The following is a 27,240-nucleotide window of genomic DNA, read 5'->3' on the forward strand; positions in this document are numbered from 1 at the left end:
GCCCTTCTTGAAAACCAGAACATTAGCCAGCTTGCAGTATTGATAATGGGCTGTTTTATCACCTTTCTAATTTTTATCATGACTTAATTTGCAGTTACTTTTGATGTAAATTATGGTGCTTTTTGACATCAAATACTTAATCACAAGTTCTCACTGTATTTTGGGTTATTGGCAGCATGTATATTCTTGTGTACCTATTTATGAGAAACATAGCTAACTGCAAGTCATGCGATAAAAATGTATTACAGTTTTYAATAAAACATATATTAGCATTAATAATTTGAAAGCATTCTTCCCTCTCCAGGATATTTCAAGAAGTATTGTATGGTTGCTTTAGGTTGTTAGCTAATGTAAGTCCATGCTATTTTAGGATGGGATACAGCAATTCTGAAGTGGAGGGAAAACATGGGCAAATCATACATTGCTCAAAGAAATGAGTAGTTTACAATATCTAAATAAGACCACATGCCTCTTACAGGAAGTCAATCAAAACACAGATTTTACAAAGAGTTCAGAATTTCAGAGTGCGCTAATAAGGCATAGGGCACAGCTGGACAAATGCACTAACTACCCAAACATTTATATTTTACCCGTCTTTTTCATTCCTTTATCCCCCTTTTTTCCACACTTGCTCCTCCCCAAATCTCCTAAATCSCCCCCTTTTTCATCTTTGGTTCCTGCCTGSAGTCCCATGRCTATKGTRTGATCCCAAGATGCTYTTCYTGTGCATCCCATGAGTATCTCACCACAAGGCAATGACCCCTCTTASTACGAAAGGTGATTTGGAGACCTATTCCCAATGAGTCATGATGATGGATTTTATGCCTGGATACTGAGGCTGGGGCTCTCCTGGGGCAACCATCAGCTTTGTGAGAGGTTACTCTGTCTGCAAATTAATGGAGAATAAAAACAAACATTCTCAAACAGCTATTTGTCCATTTCCTACAGACCAAAATGCACTGTAAGTCATAAAATGATCCTACCAATGATGTAACACTACTTTTCATATTTGTTTCTCATCTTCCAAAATTTCAGGATAATGGGATCTATGTCATTTTGCTAGTTTCAGATACTTAGAAAAGTTATGCATATCCCTTTATCTCCACRGATGAAAGCAGCTTAAAATGTTTTGTTACTTTCCAATATTAAACTTATCCCTAGAGAAGAAACTGCAATTTTTAGTCTCTCTAAAGATGAAAAAGATAGATTGGAAGAAACTTTCCATGACTGAGAACTATTCCCATTTATTTAATGACATAATGTACTGATAGTTAAGCACCAAAGGAAAGTTGATGGCAAATTATCTTTTCCAGWGATTTAATTCAYTTTAAACAACATATATTTAAACAAMAACAACATCAACAAAACATAAAGAAATTTATTTTAGCAATATACTCTCAAACTTAATATAGCTCAACATAGCTTTCAAATTTAACATTAAGATGTCAGAAAAAAAATACAAACCAAACCCCAAACTCCAGTATAAAGTAAGCATTTTACTTCTCACAAAACTACTACAATTATTATAAGGTTAGAGTCTGACACAAGGCATACCATAGATTGCTTCCACAAGGAACATTTTAATTGAGATTCCACCTAGTATGGAAATCAGGAAATCAACAATTTTTCTATCTTTAAATCAGATTTTCTCAAGTACACAGTCTTGGGAAGACTGCAGAAGGTTGCTAAATATTAATTCTGTTGTGGCTGAATGTCAAACTGATTTCAACTACATATTTATATACTAAATATTTTGGGGAGGTGATGTTTTGAAATATATCAGCACTGGAAACCATTTAAATAGTATTTTAAGTCATGATGAATCATATATATAGGAGCAAGAAAAAATTGATTGGAGACAAAAGGTCTTAATACTCTGGTAAAAATGGCCATTTTTTCCATAAAGATCTTTTTAAACATAATCTTCACAGCCTTCAGTTTTCCTCGTATCTCTGTGCTTTTTTCCCATTTCCCTGGAAGATTCCTGGAGACCTCTGCAAGATCCTAGTAGCTCTGACAGCAATTCATAACCATACAGACACTGGCAATTASTGTTCTATGAAGGATGAATTAGTCAATGACCCATTGTTACTGCAATATTGTAACTTAGCAAAGGTAGTTACAGTCCAAAAATCTGATTTTAAAGGTTTTTTTTTCTTTTATGCCATCATCCACCAGCCTACTTGGTTATAAGCAATAGTGAAGAGGATTTTCACAGAATTATTTAGGTTGGAAAAGGTCATCAAGTCCAACCTTTAATCGACTTTACCACAAACAAGAAGTTCATTGCTCCTTTCAGCCAATACAAACCAATTTGAGTTCAATTTTTCCAAGGTACCATCAGTATCAGCTGCAGTCTTTGTCTTAGTTTTTTGGGATATACATCATAGGCCTCTAACAGCTGCTTTAATAGCATATTTCATTTGATGTCGCAACAGACATATTATGAATATTATATTTCTCAAGATTCGAGAACGTTACAGAAGTATAACCTCATACACTTTTCTGTAACAGTAAGGGGGCTCCAGGCTTGCACTTTTCAACAAAATTTCTGATATAAAGAGCTTAAAATGTCAATATGGGCTGAGACCATGCTGAGTGCTTTTGGTTTTATGCATAAATAGCCACTTTGTCTTGTTTCTGACATCATCTTGGATGTGTTCTAATTCTTTCATTTTATCACTCGCTCTTTGAATACTAAAGGCTGCAGACTATCACATCTATCCATTAGTTTCTACTTAAAAAAAATTCAGTTCCTGAAAAAATTGTAAGTTCCCTAGAGCAAGAACTGGAGAATGGGTGAATTCCAACAGCTAGACCCTGCACARAGAATTTTCACAGCAAGTCAGCTAATATTGTTCTTGATAAATCTCTTTGTAAAAATTATAGTCAAATAGTAGCTAAGGTTTGGAGAGTTCAACTGTTTCTTACTTCTTGTTACAGACACACAGGTATATGGAGCAGAAGCTTAATAGTAAAATCAGTATATGAGGATATATCTCACCATAAAAGAACTAATACTTTTCTTGTAAATTAATAAATAAAAACAATTATTACCATAGCATATCAGGTTTATAACATTTATAAATGTTTATTTAGTAAATTTGAAATAATGTGTAAGTAATTTGTAACTTCTAAGAATGTTTTAGCATTCAATTGTCCATATTAATGAAGTTTGGCTGTATTTTCTACAATTTTTGCAAGGTATATGTTAGAACATATGTCAAAAAATACCACATGCATATTGACAAAGAGAGAAAAAACGTAAGTTTGTCTGCAGATTAAGGATTATTAAACATGGTGCAAGATATATAACCGGTGAGTATAGTTTGYAAATATAAACATCAAATAATTGACCAGGAAAAACTCAAAATTTTGCTTCACTGGTGTTATTGTTTCCATGATCTCTTCTGAGCTGGAGGATTCTCTTTTGTGTACATATATATACACATATATATTCTCTTTTGTGCATGGTATRTATACTCCACTTACTCTTGCAATCCTTTGTAGTTACATTGCCATATTACAAATATCACCACTGGATGATCTCATGTTGATTGGTGTGATTTTGGCAACACAACTTTCATGGATTCCAAATCKGACCTTTGCTGCTTCTTTTTGTTTCAGATTCTCTTTTCTGGTTTGGAATTGGCTTGAGGTTTGCTTTGGAGGTTTTAGTTTTGGTTTGTTTTGGTTTTTTTTTGTATTCTCTCGCACTCACACTAGCCAGGAATTTAACTTTGTTCAGTAAGTTTTTATGTGGGTTGACAAATTTACTTTGCTTGGCAAATTTAAATTACTTAGATGAAAATTAGTTCTTTGTGTTAGAGACCTAGACATGATCTTTTATAAAACCCCCAGCATTCCTGTACTGTTAGGTCAGCTGCACCCTTTCTCTATCTTGTTCTTATACAGTCTTTAAAAATGTTCAATTTATGTATGCCATTCTAGTTTTTCAACTTACTGGAAAAAAAAAAAGGAAGAAGGAACCAAACCCAAAGTGGATATAAACTCTTTTGCTGTGCCCATGATAGCACATCTTATTTAGAATAATTTCTAAAAGAGTCAACAACTCAGAGTATCACAGAARCACAGAATRGTTGGGGTTGAAAGAAAGTTCAGGTGGCCATGCAATCCAATGTCCTGCTAAAGCAGGATTGTATCCAGGCAGGTTTTAAATACCTCCAGAGAAGAAGACCCCACAGTCTGCTTACTCATTCTCTCTGCTGCTGCCTCTCTTGGTGTTCTCTACAGGGCAAGTTGGTGTGATGAACACACCCTCCCTGCAGGGGCGAAGAGCACCGTGGTTCAAGCCCCAAAAACYGCTGGGCTGGGAGTGGAAGCAGCCCCTCTGGGCAGGCTGTGCGCTCTGTGCTGGGCTGCATCTGCTCAGGAACAAAGGAATCCAGGCCATGTCTCCATCAGGAGCCCGAGCTGGGGCTGGACAGAGCTAAAACTGCTACAGCCAGGCAGCTGCACCTACACCACAGGAGAGGGCTGCCAGAAAGTCTAAAAATCTTCAGACTCTAAAAACCCAAGCCCACCCAAGCCCACTGTGTTCTCCTGCAGTGTTGATGGTTGCACAGCAGCCATCTCAACCATGGCATCCATAAGCAGTGCCACTGCTCAAGGTCACAAGACCCTTTACCCAGCATCTGATAGTAATAATTCATATTAGGCCTAAAATATAWTGCATGCTAAAGTCATTTATATATATCTGGCAGTAGCTTAAATATTAGAAGTGTGGTAAGTAGCAATGTTTGACTACTGTCTAAATTGTTGTCTAAATCAATAGCTAATCACCATCTAAACTAGCATTTCAATGAGCATCTAAACAATTCTCAATTAATTGTCACATCACGGTTTAATTAACAATAAACTATTTATTACCATTCTTTCRTTCAATCATCAATTAATTACCATTTATCTTTTGATCATTAATAAAAACCTTTTAGTTATCCCCATAATCATGACTTCTCTTGATACTTTATTTCTAACAGTTAGACCTTTTTTCTTTTTTGAACAGATGGATAATGCAGCTTTTCTTGCTCTACTAGATATCCCATGGAAAAAAAAATCTTTAAAATTCATACCCTACATTACATATATACATATATATGTCCGTGTGTGTGCATTTATGTGAGAATTTATAGTACATGTTGCTCCCCAGACAACAAAGTCTGGTTTTCAATTATTTTGCTTCCTCTTCTGAGGCTTAGATACAAAGGTTACCAATAAAAAGATTCCCATGCATATAAAAGCTTCAGAATATTAAAGCACTGGATATACAGAATTCCAAGACAGACAAGGCATCCMCTGCAAAAAATTTTCATGCAAAGTGTTCAGACAATACACATATTGTAAATCAAACAAGGGAGGAAAGAAACAGCTGCCYCAGTCCATTCTAGGAGAAAAAACATGCCTTTGTTTTCCCATGGCATTGTTAGACACAAAGAATGCTGAATAAGTGATGAACTTAGCTTTTGTGTGATTAAGTGCACAAGCTGTATTTCTGAATTTTAACAGTCAACTGGATGATTTTCAGTAACCTTTGCAACTAAACATATGCCTTAATTCTTCCATGATGTTCTTTCACATAATGTAGATTTGAATAGACACATCCAGCAGCTACCTGTTCTAGAAGCATTGAGAGGTCTTGAATGTTGTTCTGCTTCAAATCAACAAAATTTGAGATATCAGATATTAATGAAATTATGTTTATTAAATATGATACATGACAAATTAATGCAAAATAGCCTTAAAAAGACTAGTCTTCTGAATCTCTTAATTACATATTATTGGCATAATCAAAAGAGGCTAGGACTTCCCTACAAAATCAGTTTAAAACCCATCACAAAAGACTGTTTCTCCAAATAGTAAATGGAGAAATGGARGAAGAGAAACCTGGCTACATAGGAGAAATAACTTTGTCAGGGAATGCTCCCTACACAAATATGCTTTACAAATTTTTCACCTATTCAAGCACACAAATAATAATATCAACTCTATCAAGACTATTCTTCTACTTGCTAAGTTTTCGTTTCCTCATCCAAAGTCATTCTGTGACACAGAAGAYTACAAATYTCCCTSKTAGCTTMCAGGGGAAAACATCTCMTCCTGAAGGGGAAAAATGGCTACATTTAATTAGATGCTGGTTCCAAGRCCTGTTTTTCAAATGCAGGATTAGSACAGACATTCTTTCACTGTCACCCTCTTACATAAATATTTCCTTCCCTGAGGCTGTATTCAATTTAGRACTGGCATAATGAAAAGTCAATAGTGGCCTGACAGGGACAGGCACACATGGATAAATTTTGGCACTGTCATTATTTTCTRTTTGGTGAAGCTTTGAGAAAACATTAGGAAAAGCTTAAAAATCACATGCAGACATCATACCTTCCCAGAAAGGCACGCTGAAGCAGAACTTTTCAGCAGATTCCAACCCTGCTCAAATTTTAATGTGCTCCATTTCTCCATTTGTTAAGCAGAAATGAAAGATTCCTTTTCTGTTTCTTCTACCCCTCTGTGCATTAATGATTTGGACCATAGGATATCTGAGATACACAACTCCCAATACACCATATAGACACTAATCCCTCTGCAGAGCTGCATGAGGTGAGTACCAYRCTACGCTTTTTAGYGACACCAGCACTGTCAGCACCAGTKAWCTGCTCTCCAGGCCRTAAGGCAGAATTCCTTTAGGGCTTRAGTAAGCAGACACAAACTGYRGACTGCACAGGGCTGGAGCAAAAGGCAAGGATTTCTGTACTCAGTCAGGGGCTTTCCTCAGTATATCCATACCCTAATTTTAGGTATTCAAGGAATTCTAAGGACAGTCAAAGAGAGTAAGCAGTCTCTGAAGAGCCACTCCAAACTGGACTTGAGCAAAATTTAGATACTGAGAGTCAAGCCAAGGCACAATCTAGATGACTTGGGTCTTATTTTTATCATTAGGTATATGTACAACATCTAAGACATTGTGGGGTCCAGACTTCCTTTGAGAACTTTATTGCACCCCAAAGAATGAAATTATTGGTTCTGTTTCTATAGATTCACTAGTCACATTGCCTACTCAGAGTYTTAGACAGTATCTCAAATTTGCCCAGCAGAGTTCTTTCTCAATTAAGATGCAGCAATAATGATGAATCTAYCAAGAAACAGGTTGATAGACAAATCTATTAACTTTATCTCTTTTAAGATAAAATTACAATTAATCAGCTAGCTTTATGAAGATTCCCATAGCTGAAAAATTARCAAAAGACCRTTATCTGTGCAAAATATTTACAGAKAACCAGCATGAAACACTTAAGAAACAGAAACGAAGCTGTTCCTACTTGTAAAGGATTTTCTTTAATGTCTCATTGCCTGATAATTTTCTTCTTTGACATTTCATAATTAAGTATTGCCAAGCCCATATTACAAAGGTATGTTCCATTTCGGATGTAGTTTTTACTTAGAAAATGTTTTCCACAATAATTAAATGAAAGATCATAATCCAAAGTCTCTTAGAGACATTTGAAATAAAATAACTGTAAAAATTGGAAGTCTATTCCCCATCTAAGGACAACTTTCAGCTGAAAAGCCCTGCCATACAGAGCAATATATCCACTAAATCCCTGAAAACTCATATTCTAGAGTAAACTAAAAAATGAATGGTATTATTGATTTATGCAGCAGCTATTTTAAGAAACCAAAGAAAGGGAATTTTTAGAGAGTGAAGGAAGGGAAAAGCAAGAAAAAAAAGTTTCTGCTCTGTCCTCCCATCACTCTACCAAAATCTCAGAACCAGGAGTGCTTCCTTCTTCCCACTTATTTTTAACCTGCTGACTGTGAAACCTTGTCCTTTCTTCATTTGATCTCYTCCCACATCTTTTAGGGTGGCCTTCAAAGTCACTATCTTAGCTCCTGTCTTTTTGCCTTCTCTGAGTTCTGTCCTTATTCTTCTTCTGTTGTCCTATTAAATTTTATTTCAGCCCTGGTCTGTCTTCAAAACATTTATAAAATATGCTTGGGGTTTCTTTCTTCTATTTTGCTATGCAATCAAAAATCTGATTTATGTTCATATGAATTACCACAATATCCTTTTTTTTTTGCTTTGCCACGTGCCCTAGCTGTACAAAGTCATTACATTGTTACAATAATAAACTTTCTATCTCATGACTTTGATTGCAGCATTCATTTCTGTGCATTCCTACATCTGTGGTTTCGCATCCAAAGGATGATGAAAACTGTTGTTGCCCATAAAACTGAAGTGAATAAAACTAACTTTGGGCATCAGCATCAGAGGTCAGATTAAAAAAAAATAGAAGATGCATTTGGCCTACAAATTGAAAGTAACAAGTCTGTGCTATTCAGCTATGCATCCACTTAAATAATCTTTTATTGCCTTGAGACATACACTGCCCAACAGCACTTCTCAGACGGAGCATGCTCTCCTGCTCTACTGTTATGCAATTTGGTATTACCTCTGGAAGGTATTGCCTGTGCATCCAAGGCTCGTTTAATATAATTTTATCTGGCTCAGTGTTCATATCTCTGCAAGTACAATGAAATTCCAYACATTATAAAATGTCAATGTTCCACTGATAGTACAATTTTATTCCCCTGTTTATCACAATAACAATATCTGAACTCATTAAAATACCTACTAGATCTCTTRCAAATTGTTCCTTGGTAATCCTTTCTTTCTTGACTGGAGAAAAATATCATTGCAGAAGAATTTTCTGATAGTTGTATCTTCCATGCAGCTCTTGCTGAAATTTATACTATTTTTTTCATTATCCATTTTTCCTCTTCTTAACACAAAATAGTATCCAACTAACCTGTTGTTGASAAAGTAATCTCCAAAAGATTATAATTTCTTCTGTTTCATGTCTGACACAGTTTGCTCTAGGAACATAAACACACTCAAAGAAATCCRTAATCACAACAGAAGGGTGACTTGAAAGTGGGATTCCTAGGGAGGCATCAAGCTTGTGAGTGGGCAGGCACAACTAGCAGTTACAGAATTTTCCAATATAGACTCAGAAATGAAAGAGCAAAATTAAACCAAAACAAATTAGAAGTCAATTAGTTTTTATACAATTACGTTTTGGAAGAGAATATTCACTGGCATTGATACAGAATCACTAAAGGACTTGTTTTGGGAAATAATTATTTTTCAGCAGAAAGCCCCAACACCCTGACCACTTTAATCAAAACCACCAAACAGCTTTTGGCACAGCAATTATTATTAATGAGTTTGTTTTAGTCTGTATGGAAGAAAAAAAAAATCACAAAATATACACACCTGTGCAACAAAGAAAAGACTTCTCAGGAAACAGGCAGCTGTCTTAACTAATAAATTGTAAGGATGACTATCAATCAACTTGAACTCCAAATGTCCAATTCTGACCTGATTACACTAAAGTCTAGAAGAATTACACTTGTACAAGAAAAGGAAGGAGGAGGCACCTAATCAAAAGTTTCAAAAGATGGTACCCAAAGAAACAACTGAGAACTGTAAATGCCTTGAAAACCAGGAGAACTGGATATGTTTAACTGCCACCTCCTCACCAACATTTAAAAAACTACAAGCAACCCACAAGCTTTTTTTTATTTAGAAAACTAAGATTAGCTACCATCCAAAATTGTTGGGAGTTTTTATTTAATTCTGGACCGATTTTTTTTTGCCTAAGAATACTAAAAAGAAAGAGATACAGAAAGGGAAACTGGAAGCAAAGCTAATATACAGCAGAAAAACAGGCATTCTTCAGTTTCAGAAATTGCTTTAGACAAGGTTTTAGGGGTGCTGAGACATTACTGAGAAATCTGCCAAAAACCAAACTAATGGACTGTCCTAGATTTATAATTAGAAAAACATGTACTTTCCCTGGTCAGATGGACAGGATTCTCATGTTTCTTGTCTGGTTTTAATTGTTTTGGCAATGAATAATAATAAAAAATACAGAGAAACACTGTGACACGTTTTTGCTGTCAAATTTTCTGTATCTGCAAAGGCACCTGGTTTTGGCAGCTCTCATGGTCTTTGCTTCTCTCTTCCTTCTTATGTACTACAAATTTTGGTGGTAATCTTTTTCTTATTTCTCTTTTTTTTAATTACAGATCGGTGTTTCAAGAGGCTCTCTGCTGCACTGCAAATGAAGAGATGAAATCATTTGGACAAATCTCTTTTTCAAGGCTTTTACATAACAGTAAGCACAYGGACTCCCTGACTTACCTTAAATGGGTTCCTCCACTAAAACAAACAAGTGTAAAAGAAGAAATCTGAAATCAGGATTAAAACTTTACAGAATTTAAAATCTGTATTAATGGCAGTCAAATAGGTGGTACGAGAAACCTGCTGATGGAAATTCAGCTAAAGACCCAGTAGGATGCAAAGATAAAGTTAGAAGAGGSCATGAATGACAAATGTGAGGATTCTCTCATTTTCTGGTTTTGTACTGTTCACAAATAGTTGTGGAAACAAAAGGTAATGTACCACATTTCACTTTAATATCACAGAATTATAGAATGTTTTGGGTTGGAATGGACCTTTACAGATCACCTAATCCAAACCCCCTGCCATGGGCAGGGACAACTTTACTCTAGGTCACTAGACACCCATTCACAAAAGTAAACATACTGAAGACCTATGCAGGTATCAGAATTGTCATGACAGTATTTTTGTTTTCTTTAAAAATACATGGGAAAATGTGAAAAAGAAAAAAAACAGAGGCTGACAACTCAAGAATTTAGAAAACATTATGACTAATGCCAGAATTGAGATTGCTTAATGTTTTAATTTCACCCYTTATGGCATATGCATTATAGCAACATTATATTGTTATAAGTTATCTTTCCCACTTGGAAGGATGCTTTACGTTACAATTCTAGTCATGTATTTTCGAGCATAGCAAATCGTATGATGGGACTATTAGTCCTACAAAGTTTAGAAAATATGCTAAAGCAAGCAAAGAAGCTGACAGTGGAAAATGAGAAAACCCAAGCAGGTTTCAATTTAAAGCGTTAAGAAAATCAGAGTCGTTTGTAGTAAGACAATGCTGGAAGCCCAAGGTGAAAAGAAAGAACACACCTGATCCTACTAACATCAAGGAGGCYAAGGGCCAGGCTCTGCCCCTGTGCACACACAACTACCATTACTTTCAGCTGAAGTAACTTAGGGTTCAGCTGGGTCTTGTGCATCAGAGTCAAAATGTCATAGTATCGTTAGGTCTCATAAATTAGTATCAGTGCCTTTTTCTTGTGCCTAACAATGTTGTATAAACTGAATCTTTCACAGTCCTTGCCTTGAAAACTTGAGTATCCCAGTCTAAGAAAATATGCAACTSCCATCAAGAGGAGGATACTGAGAAACACTGGCAGAGGCTGTCTGCATCCAGGGTTTGGTTATTGTAAACCATTTACACCCAGATCATATTACTTGAAATTTCCTCTTGCTGGAGATTAGAAAATAATGTACCGAATGCCTTTTAATTCATATTCCTTTGTCAGTTATGAGGTGACCAATCAGAATTTACTTTCAAAATCATTGCCTTCCAAATGGTTTGGAAATGATTGCAGACATGTATCACTACTTCAAAAATGTTTTCTTGAGGATGGTTTCAATTATAAAGAAGTCTATCTGAGTACTGTTGTCATTGCAGTTCTTGCAATGTTTTTCATCATAGTACTTTTAAGTCATTGTTTTCTGACATATATATTACACCTCAACCAATTGAACAAAATGTGTTAATTTACCTAACTTACTTAATAGCTTAGAAAGCAAAAACGGAAAGAAATAATAAAGAAAGGAAAAGTAAGGAAATAGTGATAATGGAAAAACAGCTTAACCTATTTGCTTTTAAAAAAAAACCTGCAGAAACAATACTTCCAATATCGGTATTTTAAAATATTGTCTTTTCTTTGTAGAAAGACTATAGCAATTTTTATTTTGTGCATGATTTTTTTTTGTGGGACCTGAAATTATTTCAAATAAATAGTTCCATATGGATCAGCTGGATATTAACTTATTATGGGGTGTAACAAAGGGTTCTTATGGTGCATTCCTACATTATATTTCAATATCAGTAAGRCTGTTTTGTACTCTAGTATATTCTCCCTGGGAACTGTAAAATAATGCTCAGTATCTTAAAATGTACTGCTGTTGATATGTGACAATTGTTTTTTTCTGTCATTTTTTGAATGCTAATGTAAAATTTTTGCCCACATTGGTTAAAAAATTGGTAAAAATTTATAAGGACTATTTACTCATTGTCTTGCTTTCATTTAAATGCAGTCTGAGGATATCCAGAAAAAGGCCATTATTAAATTGTACATTAGTTTACTCAGTTTAATATTAAAAGTAAAATGAAAAGCTTATGGCAAACTATGACAAACTGGTTATAACAGGATTATCTATTGCTCTTCGGGAAYTGGCTCATTGGCTTGCACTGCAGAGACTCCAAAAGTATCAGACTTTTGGAAGACATGAAAATAACTTACCATAAAAAATTGCCACACAAGCAGGTCCATAGGAAATAGGCTATTTAGGTAGAAAAAAAAGTGGATGGGAGAWCAAAGTTCTTTTTTATACTTGGTACAACCAATTCTCCTAGTCAGGAGTACAAACTTCAAAGAAGCCTGAGTGCAGTGATCCTCGTCTCTTCAGGCAGCAGTTAATTTTCTTCATAATAGCTGTGCATGGTGCTATGGTTTGGATTTGTAATCAAAACAGTGTTAATAACATAGGGATGTTTTCACTACTGCTGAGCAGTTCTTACACAGCATCAAGGCCTTTTTTGCTTCTCACACCATTAGAAAACAGGCTGGGGKTAAACAAAGAGTTGGCAGGGGACACAGCTAGGACAGCTGACCCCAGCTGACCCTGAATAGGGATATTCTATATCACATGGCATCATGCATGGCATATTATACTGGGGGAAGGAGAAGGAACAAGGGGACACTCAGAGTGGTGGTGTTTGTCTACCKGAGTAACCATTATGGGTGATGGAGACCTGCTTTCCTGCAGATGGCTGAACACCTGCCTGCAGATGGAAAATCAGAATTCTTTGGTTTGCTTTGCTTGTGTGTCAGRGTTTTGCTTTACCATCTTTATCTAAACCCTCGAGTCTCCTTTCACTGTTTCAATTCTCTTCCCCAYCCCATTGTGGGAGGTCATGAGCGAGTGGCTATCTGGTCTAAACCACAACTGTTCTCCATATAACAAACTTGTTCACTAGTAAAACATGTTGTAAATCAGATCCACTTTCACCAACCCTCATGGTTTATGCTATTTTTACCAAGCAAACTGGTAAAAAAGCCAAGTCACCCACAGGAGAGTTAATTTTACTAGGAAATGCATGAAGTTTCTAATGCTCATGGAAAGTTTTATATAATTTCTACATAAATACATGCTCACCTACATGTATGTGAGCAAGACTGTGATTAAATATTTCCTAACAGGAGAGCTTCAGAAAGATCCAATAAGCTACTAAATACTGCTACACAATCTATGGAATAGATTTTTGATGCAATACATGGTGAGGTAAAATCAAAAGGGCCTACTTTGAACATAGACSAAGAACTCAGGCAATACACACACATTCTCTAAGCTATGGAGACACGGAAGTCAAACCCAGAGGCAATGTATGAATGTATCTTCTCTACTTTTCTGTTACAATTCATTGCTCAGGTATACAGGCAGCCTGTTTGCCCTGTGTGTGCCAAGTGTGCCCTGTTTGCACACTTTCTACAAATTATTCTCTGGATGGACTTGATTCTTGCCATTTGCTTTTTCAAATTAGCTGGCCAAATACTATTTGACCCCATGATCTAAGTGTTTGCGAGTCACTGGTTAATTTGAAGGAAGACAGAGCCTTCTGTAAAACTATTTTTCAATTGTTACTTTCTACTGACAACTGTTGCCACAGCAAACTTGAACAGGTAAGCAGAGATACGGCCACATCAACAGAATTCCCTACTTACACTAGTCATGGTATGTGAGAAAAATAAACTTTCCTTTTTCAAAGCTTTATGGCACTGCTAGCTCACAGTCATCCTATAACAATCTAATAATATTTTGGATTTTTTCTTTCTTTTCCTTTGTGATTTCTGGATGATTAGTCTGTAGCGTATAACCAAAATTTTCGGCTTTTAGTTTCCATTGAAACTTCATCCCAGCTCTATGATTTCACTCTTTATCTGGTTAGCATGTTATTCCAAACATCCTGTATATTGCTAGGGGATTTTTATCCAATTTTAATTCATTTATAGCTACTTAACAAGACTTGACAAGACCATTTCTGAAAATGCATTAAAAAAATCAAATCCAAAATTACTTTTTTTAAATACTACCCCTAACTTTTCTCTAGAATGGTATCTTCTCTTAACAGGACCACTTTTTGGCAAACTTCATATTCCTAATCCCTTACATGTACACCTATCTCTATTTTCTGCAGTTTAATGGGCTCCATAGTAAAATCATCCCTGAAATTCAGTGTTGCATGCTATCACCAACTAGGTCATGCAACTGAAAATTCGTTTTCATTTCTTAAATGCTGGCACTGTCTGACAATCTCCAGGAATAGGGTACCACCTCTGACTCACCAAATTTAGAAGGAGCTTCACTCCTCTGACTTGAACATACTCTTCATTTTAATTTCCCTATGAAAACAGTAACATCCATCTGTACACATTCATTTATTCCCCTTCATTGTTTTTCTTCTGCTTCACCTTTTACTCCACTCAGGAATTATCAGGAAAATGAGTATTCAGTCTGAGGAAGAGCGCCTTGGTTTTTCACCCCTTCTTCACTAAAAAAAGAGCTCAACTTATTCATTTCAGAGTTTCTTTACGTTTTTACATGTGATACACCTTTTGCTTACTTATTTAAACAATCCAATTTGATTTGAATGTTGGCAAATCTCACCTCAGCCTTTCTGTTTCTAACTTCCAAGACAAAACTTTCTCCTTCTGCTATCCTGTTTGAAGTCACTCCCTTTGCAAGTAAGCAGTCTTCCTTRTACAATGTTCTTCTCACTTACTAAAGAAAGTCGCAGACCTGCCCCCATTCAGATGTTCAAACGATCTCACTAYTTCCTTCTATTTTCCCTACAGCATACTTTTTAAAGCTGAAATGCTTCATTTTCAATCAATTTATATTGACATTCATTTTAAACTGATTGCATCCATGATTACTGAATCAAAGACGATATCCCGAGTGGAACAGGCTTTTTGAATGTTGCTAAACGATGAATATCTGTATGTTTTTTTCTACTAAAATAAAATCCTATAGGTGTCTCATACATGTGTTCTTCCTTGTTTTTGCAATTATATATATTGAATAATACTAATTAAAACCCTCGTGCCAAGAGCATTTACTTCTCTTGACTCTAGAATTTACTGCTACCAAAGAAATAATAAAAATTCAGTAATAATAATTCCTACTTTTGCACACATCTAGGATTTTCTAGTATGCTAATCATTTCTTGAATTGTGTTTYGAGTGTCTGAACCATACAGACCAATAGAAGAGAGGCTGCCATAGCAACGTTTTCCAAGGCTTAGTCCGCAGCAAGTCTGAACACATATTCCTAACAGGCACACACATGCAGAAACTATGTGTACACAAATAAATATATCCATATAAATAAGCACAAGGCCAAACTCACAGATCAACATAGACAGAAACACTCAATCAAACACAGATGGCATGAAGGGTGAAATCCTGTCCTCCTCTCTGGCATGGGTCCCTGTAACCTGAGGTGCGACTCTTACTGATGGCACTTACACCCATGCAGAGACACACATATAGCACAGGGAGACCTCTCACACAGTAAGATTTAGAAACAGAGTCTAGTCCAGGAGACTAGTCTAGGAAAGACTGCGCTGATCAGGTGCTCAGCATAGCCAGACAAGCAGACTGCCCAGCAGTTTGTTTACACACAACTAGCCCTATTAACTCCTAATCCCATATCACCTTCACCCCTTCCCTGCCTTTGGCTCTTGTCCTCAACATCCCATAAATCTTAACAACCCCAAAATGCTCTACTATCTGTCCCATAATGGGTTGTGTAGCCCCAAGCAGCAAACACCAACACAGAACTTTTTGGTTGACTGCTAGGAGTGTCCCCCACCTCCATGGGAACCGGGGCTTTGCCGGGAAGGATTGGGCATGGGCTCCCTTTGTCTGACCTGGCTCCCCACCTGCCCAAATGCCCCTAAACTCCTCTGTGCATGTGGAGATGAGCCTTTAATCACCTAACCTGACACAGTGTCAACTGAGATGAAATATCATTGTTGAGATGCTGCCAGTTCTGCACATTCAGGTCTGCGGTGCCAATCAACAGAAGAGGTTCAAGGCAGGCGGTAAACAGGAGCAGCCCAAAATAGAGCGACTGCAGAACTGCACAGGTGAAAAACTGTACCATAACCACTATAAAAATAAACACAATGAACTTCCAAAAGGGAACTTAGGTTCAGAGGTTTTATATTTGATCTGAGAGATGACAAACTTGACCCTAATGAGATTCCTCTTCTCTTTGCTGCTTTCCTCGACCACTACAGACAACCTTCCTATCTTACCCAGGCCACTGAAGCAACTCTTCTCTTTTCAGACCACAATGGAAATCATCAACATTTCCAGCTCGGGTCTACTCCAAAACCTTGCTGAGGCACCACTTCCCCACCGGGKCAACTGAGCAGGTGCAGCATCTTGGAAACTCCCGTGTTTGTTTCTTCTGGGAGCTCATCCAGCATGGCTTTCCTTGACCAGAAACAACCCTATCTTGCTCGTRAAATATGAAGAGCCCTCARACTACAATGATTTGACTTGCACCASTGACGTGCACTATCAATCCAAACTAGACTGCTTGGTGTTATTTATGCACCATCAGTGCTTGTCCTGCACATGGGATGGGTCGTGGGATTGTAAACTGTGACAGGAATCTAGCCTTCTTTAAGACCCTKTCGGTCACTCATTATGTACACAGCACGCTGCAAGTAACAAAAATAGACATGCTGCCTACTGCTGGGTCACAGAAATATCAGGACGCCCTTGGTAAAGGGGAAGCATGCCCAGGTGACCTTGAGCACAGCACAGTRCCTTGTCCTCTGCTCTCCCCTTCCAGGCACAGAGCAGGAGCCATTGCCAGAGGAGCTCCCYTGCATCCCGTGCATGCAGGGAGCGCTGCATTTTTTATGGGCGCGATATGAGAAGCGCTTGAGCGCCCTGAGACCGGGAGGTGAGAGTGGGAACTGGGAGCCCACACACGGGCACGAGGGATTACAGCGGATTTTCCTTCGAACCGCGAGACCCAGGCACACAGCTCTCCATGGGGAAGCTCTCCCTTGGCTCCGGCCTTGCGGCGCGGCGGGAGCCTGCCCGCCCGCGTTCCCCGCCGCTCAGCACCGCACGGCCGGCCGATCCGCAGGGATCGGAGCGGGCGCWCAGCCCCATCGGCCGGGCGGGAGCGCCGTGCTGTCCGCGGCCGCGGAGGGGACCCCCGGGAGGGCACGGCTGGCGCGGCGCGGGGCGGAGCGGCCCATCCCGCCGCCGTGCCCGGGGAGGGTCCCCCGGCCCGCCACCGCCCGCGGGAGACGGTGCCGCCCCTCGCAGGCCTCCGGGCAGCCGGGCACGGCTGATCCCTGGGGCGCCGCGGCCCCTCCGGTGCGGGTGGAGCGCCAGGGCCCCGCGGGGCTCGGGAGGCCGAGCGGCCGGGCCGTCTCCCCCTCTGCGGCGGGAGCGGAGTGCGGCGGCCCGCGGAGGGGGCGGGGAGGATGACTTCATGCCGCCGGAGCGCCGTGAATTTAGGAGCAGCAGCTGCCGCCGCCGCCGGCGGGATGTGGGGGTGAAGTGACAGCGGGAGCTGCCGCTGGCTGAGGGAGGAACAGCGCCGGGCACCCGCCGAGCCCAGGGGCTCCGGGCCGCCACCAGCAGCCGCTGCGGGAGAGAGGGAGGGAGGGAAGAAGATGCTCTGAGCCGGTCGCTGAAAGGTGAGCGGGAGCTGCCGGGCGCGGGGGCGGACGGGCGAACGCTGCGGCGCTGCCCGGCCGGGGGAACGCGGAGCTCCCGCTGCGAGCCGCCCGCTTGGCTCTGCCGGCCGCCCGGCCCGGGCAGCGTCCGGAGCGGTGCTGGGGCTCGTAGCTTCCTTCTTGCCCCCTCCTCCCTTCTGCCGTGGCTCCCTCCAAAAGCGGCGAGGCTGCCCTCTCCGAAGTGCCACGGTGTTGCGTTTTATCTTCCATGGCCGGGATGTGCGGTGGCTCGGTGCCAGCTCCCCGCTCGGCGGCCCGGGCTGCTCTCCGTGCCCGTGTCGGGGGGATGTCGCGGCGGTGGGGACACCCTGGCAGTGGCGCAGCTCAGGACGGGGGCGAGAGCGGGAGGGCTGCGACAGGTGCGGGACTGTGCCCCGGGTGCCCCCGCTCTCCCCGCTCCGGTGCGCCTTCCTCAAGTGACGGGGAAGACATCTTAGGGCACAAGGGCTTCAGGRGAACAGGAGCAAAAAAAGATGTCATCTCATGCATATTCCTGGATTTGTGAGTCGCTTCACGGGATGGAGTGTAGAAGTTGGAGAACCGGCCCTTACGCCAAAATGGATTCTGTCGACTTCTTCGAAGATTTGTGTGTTTTTTCCCTTTTATTCATTTTTATCATTAGCCCAAGGATCGCGACAAACAAAATATCAGTAAAATTCAAATGCATTTATTTGTTAATGGGAGAATTAGTGAGTTGCTGTTCTGTCATGTCACCTGTAGAAGTGTAAAAMACAAGAATCCATGGAGATTGTAGCTTGGCTGTTGATATTCCACATTCTGCTACATACATAAGTCTTAACATCAAATGAATAGTGTTTTGGAATTGATTAGAAGGACAAAAAATCTGCCTGACCTATTTCTGTGCCTGATGCACTGGTGATATTTGTTGATTTTTGTTTTCTGTGTTGATCGGAAGGTTTGTTGTTTTTTGGKTTTTTTTTGTTTAACTTTGTTCTGCTATAAAAAAAAAGGCTTGCCCTGAAGCAGGTATGGCAATACAGGAGGTTGGCGTTGAAAGGCAGCTCATTAGAATAAGCACTATCTGCGTAATTAATGGTTAATGATTCTGTGTGGTTTGGAAATGGAAGTAGTGACCGTGTCTCTGGAAAGTAAAGGATCGGRAATTAATCTGTTCTTAATGATAAAGGCAACAGGATACTGGAAGTTGAAGGTTATTTTATTCAATGTCTATTTACCTGCATGTGCATCTTCACGGATCCTGTTACCCAAGCCTTCACAGAGAAGCTCAGTCAGTTGTGCGAGTCTTGGTTGTGCTTGAAGCCTCTGGGCACGGTGCTAGAGTGACAGAAGTAATATTGAGGGAGGTAATAGGGAGTTGCTTTGTTTGTTGTCATTATTTCTGGGAAGATGTTTAAATACGGTCAGTATTGTTGCTGGGTAGGCAGARGGCAAATGAGGGCTACAGGGACAGAAAACGTGTATAAAAAACAATTGAGGCTTCACAAGGCTGAAACAAAGAGTAAGTGATGAATTGCAGTGTCAGAAATCAGTCCAACAGACAAATCTTTTCTCCGAGGCACAGTCATGAACTGTGATCATGTATAGGCTTGTTTTAAGCATGTCATGGCACATCCAATGTGTGTGTTTAAAACTAGAAAAAACCCTTTTTGTCAAACCCATGTCTTTCATCTACCACGCTTTTATGTTGTTCCTGTAGTACACTTGGAAGCATTGGTTAGGACATTTTTTAGGTTTTTTTTCCTTTCTAGAGTAAAGCATYGTTGACTGTTTCAGAGGTTGCAGTGTTTGGAATGTTTGGCTGATTTCTTGTTGTAGTTGCATTTGGTTGGAAAAAGAAACCATGTAGCTGAGTTCAGATGCTGTGCATATTAGTCCACCCATTCTGTATAAAGTCAATTTCTTCACTGAAGTGAAGAAATGAAGTAATGGCCTCCTGGTCAGTTGTTGCAAACACAGGGTAGAATGGGTACTCACTAATGTTGACACAATATTATCACAGCAAGTTCAGCTYTTTGTGCTTCCTGGCAAATCTAGTATTTCAAGACTCTTAGTTGACATTTTTTTAAAACAATATGGTAACAGATGAAGTAGTAGTTGAYCAAGGGCCACACTGCATACTTGAATTACTTTTGTTTTTCTCTTGTGTATTTCAAAGGCAAATGGTGTAATGTGCATGTGTCCATAGAAATAAATGCGTATCTGATTATCACTGTGRGTTTAATCCAATGGTGTAACTGATGTAAATCCACTTCCTACAGATTTCTTTCCCAGAACTCTTCTTCCTCCTTCTGTTACTGTAACTTCCATATTTCTGCCAATCAAAGAAAAGCATCTGTATTGTGGGTGATCTGGGGCAACATCATCACTGACTGGAAGAGCAGCCTAGTTGGCCAGCTGGTTGGTGCCAGACAGACTGGGTAGCAGCTGAGATTTAGTTGTCTTTTCCTCAGAGGTTCTTCTATTTTGGAACACTTCATCTGGTTTGTTCTTCAGATTTGTAAGAGCTTCACTATTTTTGAGATTTCTAGGCTGTAGTCAGCCTTTGAACCAGCAGGTTCATTTACCAAATTTTATTTGTGGGAACCAGATGGGTGTGTTTGCAAAAGACTTGTTTCCTTAGTAGAACAAACTGGAAAACCCAGTGACCTTGAATGCACTTGAAGTTGCTGAGGTTTAATTTCACTTGGGGTCCTTTCCAAGGGCTGAGATGAAACACTTCAGTTAAATATATTTTCTATTATTATGAGAAYGTCTAAAAATGATGTTTCCAAGTGCTGTTTGAACTAACTGAAATAACCATGTTTCAAGCAGGTCATTTTTCATTTTTTATTAGGCTTTCAGTTGGATTATTTTTTCCRGTTTAATAATTCCACAGAGAAAGGCTTGAGCAGGGTATAAAGGGACAGATATTACTCCATGAACTTGAAACTGTGTACRTTGGCATATGGAAACAATCAAGAGTATTTCAACAGTAGTGATACCATTTTTATTTTGAAGAACAAATGCATTCACACTTTCCAAATGCATGTCCTTCATGTACAATAGCTAATGGTTTTAGGAGAGTAAAAAATGCTACTGAAAAATAAATGCCAGACACAAACTAAAACTTCATCTCTTACCGTGCAAATGGTTTCATGTTGGACTTACTGTCAATAGAGGATCTTTATGTGAGTGTCCAGTCAACTGCAAAGGTAACAATCATTGAGGAGAACTGAGCRTTTCATCCATTTATAATGTATTAGTGGTGGCAACAAGACAGGTATTGATTATCTTTTTGTTTTGAATTTGACATAGTCAAGTAAGTCAGCACTTCACAACCCAGATAATGAGCCCCTGAGTTTAATATGAAATGTGGAGATAGAAACACAGAGTTCATGTATGCATCTCGCAAAAGAAGCTGATTGAAGCCTTTCCCTTGAAGGGGACTGCATGAAAACAGCAGTGCATGCATTGATCCATTTATATGTATTGTTTTCATGATGCGTCAAGCGACTGGCTTTGAGAAAGTGTCCATGTCATCTGCTCTTAGAAAATTACTTTATTAAGACAATGCTATAAAAGAAAGGATCTGATTGTGCAAGAACTGTATGCTTCCAGTATATATCCCAGTGTTAAAATATATCAGAGGAGAAAGCAATACAAAATGGGCCCTTACAGGACGGTTGGTGCAAATGTCCCAGCCAAATGGCAGATTAAAAAATTTCTTTTTTCTTTAATTCTTATGGTAGAACCAGTAAGATATGATAGTGGGTTTTGTTTTTTCTAACATACTGAAGACATGCTGAATTTCTGAGCTGGTCATATTTCTGTGATTGTAAAGTGATTCCAGGGTATCTCAGCTCTTCTTCTCTGGCTGAACCAAATATAAAATAGGAATTCTGAGGAASAAATGCAGTAGAAGAATTTCCATGTCAGCTGGAGTGTAGTCATCTCTAGCAGAATTAGGTTTGTTTTCTAATCTTTATTAAAATTAATTTAGAAGTTGGCTGCATTGCTGTTCTTTGCCTTTACAGGACTCCTGGGGAATATAACCTGCCTTTATGGCCATTGCCTGGTCTCTGCACGGTTCTGTCTCCCTTTCTACACTCATGTCCCAATGATTCATCAGATGTGATAGGCAAATAGGTCTAATGCCAACATACAATCTTAGTTTCTCTTACTCTGACTGCTGCTTTTTGTCACATTTTTGTTCTAGCAGCTATTCCAAATAATCCAGAGGTGAATCGAAGTTATCTTGGCAGCAGTTAGCTAGCCCGTGAAATGTGCYGCAGCTTTAATGAGATCATATAGATCTTAATATATCCATGTAATAATATATATTATATAATATATATATTTGCTAACTATTCACTCATTTGCCTTCTACCTCCTACAGAATTTCCACTTACACATATGGTGAGCGCATAACTGTGGTGAAACGATCTCACCACCTGTTGTTTTAAAATAGCACATATGCTTATTAATGGTCCTTCCATGATTCTGTTTATAGTRCATGTTAAACCTCACTTAAAATACTGTGGATCATGTTGGTAAAGGATATTATTACTTCAGMAGCAGCCTTAAATTAATTCCTGTTGAGCATCTTGACTTAACTTGTTGGTCRTTAGTAGGTAGGAGAGAGGTAAACTCCCCAGAAGAGTCAAAGCTGTGATGCTCATTGAGTGAGCTGTCACTGAATCTTTCACAAGGTGTTCTTTGGAAATGCCTGCTGCCTTTTGGATAGCTAGYCAGCCCCAAGTGCTGCAAAAATCATGAGCACACAGATTTTCTACGCYTGTTAGTCTTGCGCTCAGCTGATGTTATTTCCTCCAGGCCCAGCTCAACAGCACCTTCACACTTGAAAGCAAGGGAAAGAAAACCATTGCAGAAATTTAGTTTTGACCAGACTCTTGCTTAATAAATATGTATCTTTTTTTTCATGGAAAATTCATTTCTAAACTGACTAAGTTTAGGTAAATGAATGTTCCATCAATTCCTGTTTTCRTTGTTCAGTTTCATGAGTAACTTGGATTCTCAGTTTTGCTTTCAAGGAATTTCTAGAGTTCTGCCTAATATTTCTGATCTGCAKCTYTCTACATTTTTCTTGGAATTTTATTTTTCTTTCCTAACCCAGTCAAAGTGGACATTAAAAACATTTCTCCTTTGAAATCATCTATCCACAGATAGACCAAGAAAAATTCTTGATATGAAGTGTCAGTTTGCTGAGATRTAAAGTGAGATTGAAAGTGCAATCAGGACAAACACTCATCTGCTTCCCAAGGTGCTTGCTTAAGGCACAGAAAGTTCTTGATATCTGTTGCTAATGAATTCCAAGAAAACACTACTATACACTGAAAAAAATACATAACAAAAAAAAAGGAACTAGAGACGTGTCTCATTTAAGTTTAGTAAAAAGTCCTCATAACTAGTAGGATGAGTACCTTTGGATTTTTTGTGGGTTTTTTTTGGGTTTTTTTTTTTTTTTATGAAATATATTTGGAAATCTTTCTGCCTGTGGTACATGACAGATGTCATTGATTGTTTGGCTTAGTATTGCTAAGAAATTTTTTAAATGGTTGCTCACACTAGAGCAGTGACTGTCAGATGCCAGATCAAATTATTTAGAATGGGTAAAAACCTCTTCTTGTTCAGCAGAAAAATTGTGTGGTATATTACAATGTAGCTTGTAAGACTATAAATCTGCTATTAAAATAAGATGGCTGGCAAAATTCCAGTAAAGGCTTTTTAGACAAGTAATGGATAAATTAGGTGGAGTAATCATCATTTGATGCAGTCTCCCAGTGTTTGGTGCTCAGCATTGATTAGGAGTTCCATGKGCACAAAGCAATGTTTGCACTATCACATTTAATTGCAGGAGGCATCTTGTCCTCACTGCATGTGTTTGCTTGGTCTGATTTCTGTTCACAGACTCCACAGTATCCTGGCATGATTCAGAGCATGTAGAGTGGAAGAAAGAAAAGTCTTTGTTGTCCCTTAAAATTTGTTGCCTAATGATTTAATGTGGGGCCTTTTTAATTGACATGATGTGAGTAACATTRAACAATTGTTTCCTTTTCAGTTTCSCATGAGTCAAGAYTTTCTGCCACATTCTTCTTTTCCTCAAGGACAGTTGTCTTCCTTTATGTCCTCTTTCTGCACATATGGACTCTATTGCATATTTGACTTGTTCTTTGACACTAGTTTTTAGATTTCCAGAAAATTTATTTCTGATGTGCAGAATTTAGAAACTCTATTTCATAGTACAATAATTTCATATGTACATCCCATTTCTTTCCCTTTTTTCACTGTGCCTATTTTTCCACTTATTAATTACATTTCAATTAGACTGATTTCTTGTGTCTCTCTGTGTTTCCTTTTTCTTGTAGAATCAATACAGTAATATGCTTTATGACTGAGGTACTGGTACCATTATCAGGAGACATAAAAGTTGATAGCTGGATATCAAAAATTCGTTTTGAATGTAGGAAAGAACAAATGTAGTATGTAGCCTTACAGAACAACAGAAATTCCTTCATAAACCCTTCGTTTTGTGTTACTCTTGTTTTAAAATAGTTGGACGATGGCAGCTTTACTGAGTTGGGCTAATGTTTTTGAGCTCGGACATGAGAAGCAGAAAGTAAGTGAATAGGATTTGTTAATGCATATAAGAATTGAAGCATGTGAAAATAATTGAGACTCTAAAAGGCAGGCATAATGTGAAGCATTTTATTTAAAAAAAAAAAAGAAAAAAAACAGCAACAAACCACACAAAGCCAAAAATAGACTGCTGCATTTTAAGTAACTGTTTTTTGTAAGGTCTCATGGAGTCAAAGCGTGATAAGAGATGTGAATGGAGTCTGCATAAATATAGAAGCTGTATGACTTGAGAAAGAGACATAGCTTATCAAAATGATTACAGCATTCCTTTAAAGCCTAAGGGAACTGCAGCTTTTTGTCAGTGAAATAAGCCCATTTTATCGTATATTTGTTTATATACAGGCTATGAATGTTTACAAACACCAAAACCTTTTCCAAGCAAAATACTTGTCCTGAATAGGGAGTTCTCTTAAGTCATTCTGAATAGCTTGAGGCTTTATGGGAACACTTTTTTTTTTTTCCTTTCCCTTTTCCTCTGTGTTTATTTGCCTGCAGGGAGTACAGGTGCTGATTTATTGAATGGCAGCTACAATATTATATGGTAGTAAGAATTGTATTGATGCCAGTGTCATTCACTSTAAGTGACAATATGCAAAAATAATGCCACCACTGCTGCGTGTCCTTTTAAAGTCTATTTTTTCTGTGTATACCTGATGTGGTACTACATGACCTGACTGGGGCAATGGCAATATTCTCTTCARTTTTACAAAAGGAAAATCCCTGCTACATGGTGAAAAACAGGTGCAAAGCCTTCACTCATCCCCACCTCGTGCACAAAGCATCTCCAGAACTGAAATAAAGTTTGAATGGGTATTTATAGAAGACGAACATGATAGCCTGCACCCAGAGGAACACAGATACTGTGTAAGAAATTTAAGCATCCAATATCACTTCCTCACTGATACTTTAGTATCCATTACATGTTCATGTAACAGTAGGCTTTTAATATTAGCTAATAATGGGGAATGATTTCATTAGCATTTAAGGAAGGAATCACATGAAGGTGGTTTGCATGGTATTATTCATTAGCTAAGTGTCACACACTTTTCAGCTGTACACATTTAGGCAATCGCCGTGCAGACCGAAGAGCAAAAAAACCCAGTTTTGTTATCTTCTTTYTCTCAGATACTGGAGAAATGTATTATTTATGTAGCTCCTTGCATCATGGAAGATCTCAAAATTCTTTTCAGCACTTCCATTTTCATTGACAACATTTGGAAATAAGGGATGAAAGCTGTTATTTAAACATTGTTTTCCCACAGTTGTATAGCCAATAAGACTGCAGATCAGGGAGTTATTTATGCAAATCTCTAGAAAAAGGTACTGATTTCTGATGACTGCTACAGCACGCTGAACTGTGCTATTTCCTTCCAGGCAGAAAATTCTCTTTCCTTTCACTTTTGTGCCTCATAGAAGCAATTTTTGAAGACCATTCATCCGTTACAGACTGCTGCTCTGCTTGCTAAGCAGGGTTTCTAGTGGGATAGCATACTATGCAAGTACATGTTGTGTAAGTTTTCCAAGTCCTTCAGGTCCACTCTTCATTTGCATTTATGTTTTTCCATCCTCCTCTAGTATTCTTGGTCTGGCTAAGACAGGGACTGGTACCCATTTTGCGAGTATATTTTTTTACTGAATTTTTTAGTGTAAAGTTTTTGCGTTTAAAGTTGTGTCTCTCTTGGTAGCACAATATTTCTTAACTACTGTCTTGAATGTTTATTTGAACAGTTTGCATACCCTAAGTAACTGTTTATGATTTCTTAAGCCATTTACAGGGCATAAYTCTAGGAAGAAGAAAACTGTAGCACTGTTCTGAGGTCAGTGTCCAAATGAATGCCCATCTTCCTGTGGTGGTATATTGTTTTAATATTCTGCTGWAGTGGGAGAAAAAAGAAGCGCTGAAAACATTCCAGGTTTCCTCTGCTTTTCAGACTGTGTAATCTGAACATTCTATTTTTTGAGTCTAGGGCAGCCCCTGAGCACTTCATTTTGGTGTCCAGTCATGTTTGTGGCAAGTAAGCTCTTCTATCGAGCTCCTCTGGAGAGGAGCAGTTGCCTTTGTCTGTGGTCAGTGGTGATTCCTTATGCTCTCAGGGCTGCTCGTCATATTTCATAATTCTATTCTTGTATTAATTTTGGTGGCAAGTATGGAGTTTCTGAGTTTGGGTGGATTTTTTTTTTTTTATGGAATGGTTGTCAGCAGGATCAGAGTTGCAATCTTTGCTTTAAGTTAAACGGTAACTGTGAATACTGCTGAGGACTAAGACAGTTTCATTCATATATGACTGTTAAACTGTTRCCAAGGATTTTCCAGCATTTTTGACTTACATCAACTTATTCTTCTGAACAAGGCAAAACTTGTTTTGGGAATTGTTGTGGGTTAGAAGCCATTTCCCAGTAGGTGATTTGCATATTGTTTAGMAAATAAGTTCTCCTTTTAGAAGCCTCTGTGTTTACCTGACTCTTTTTTGGTGTRGCTGCTATTGAGGCAGGCCAGATTTTTAGCTAATTTGTCTGGCTTTTCTCTGTTCAAACCACTGAAAACAGTGGAAGCTTTCTATGCATCCTGTGATACCTGTCTTTCAGCCAAAGTTGCTTCTGTGACACTTTT

The 27,240-nt window shown here is 38.7% G+C and overlaps 1 protein-coding gene across 1 annotated transcript in view; it reads left to right on the plus strand.

Moving 5' to 3' along the window:
- The first annotated feature begins 17,683 nt into the window (after positions 1-17,683).
- Positions 17,684-27,240, plus strand: part of PKIA (cAMP-dependent protein kinase inhibitor alpha) — a 45,832-nt gene continuing 36,275 nt past the window's right edge. The window contains exon 1 of the mRNA XM_057384339.1: positions 17,684-17,972. The gene's annotated coding sequence lies outside the window, so the exon portion shown is untranslated. The remainder of the gene's footprint in view (positions 17,973-27,240) is intronic.

Source organism: Malurus melanocephalus, unplaced genomic scaffold (assembly GCF_030028575.1).
Source record: "Malurus melanocephalus ecotype Western Australia unplaced genomic scaffold, MMel_1.1 scaffold_701, whole genome shotgun sequence".
NCBI classification, from domain to species: Eukaryota; Metazoa; Chordata; class Aves; order Passeriformes; family Maluridae; genus Malurus; species Malurus melanocephalus.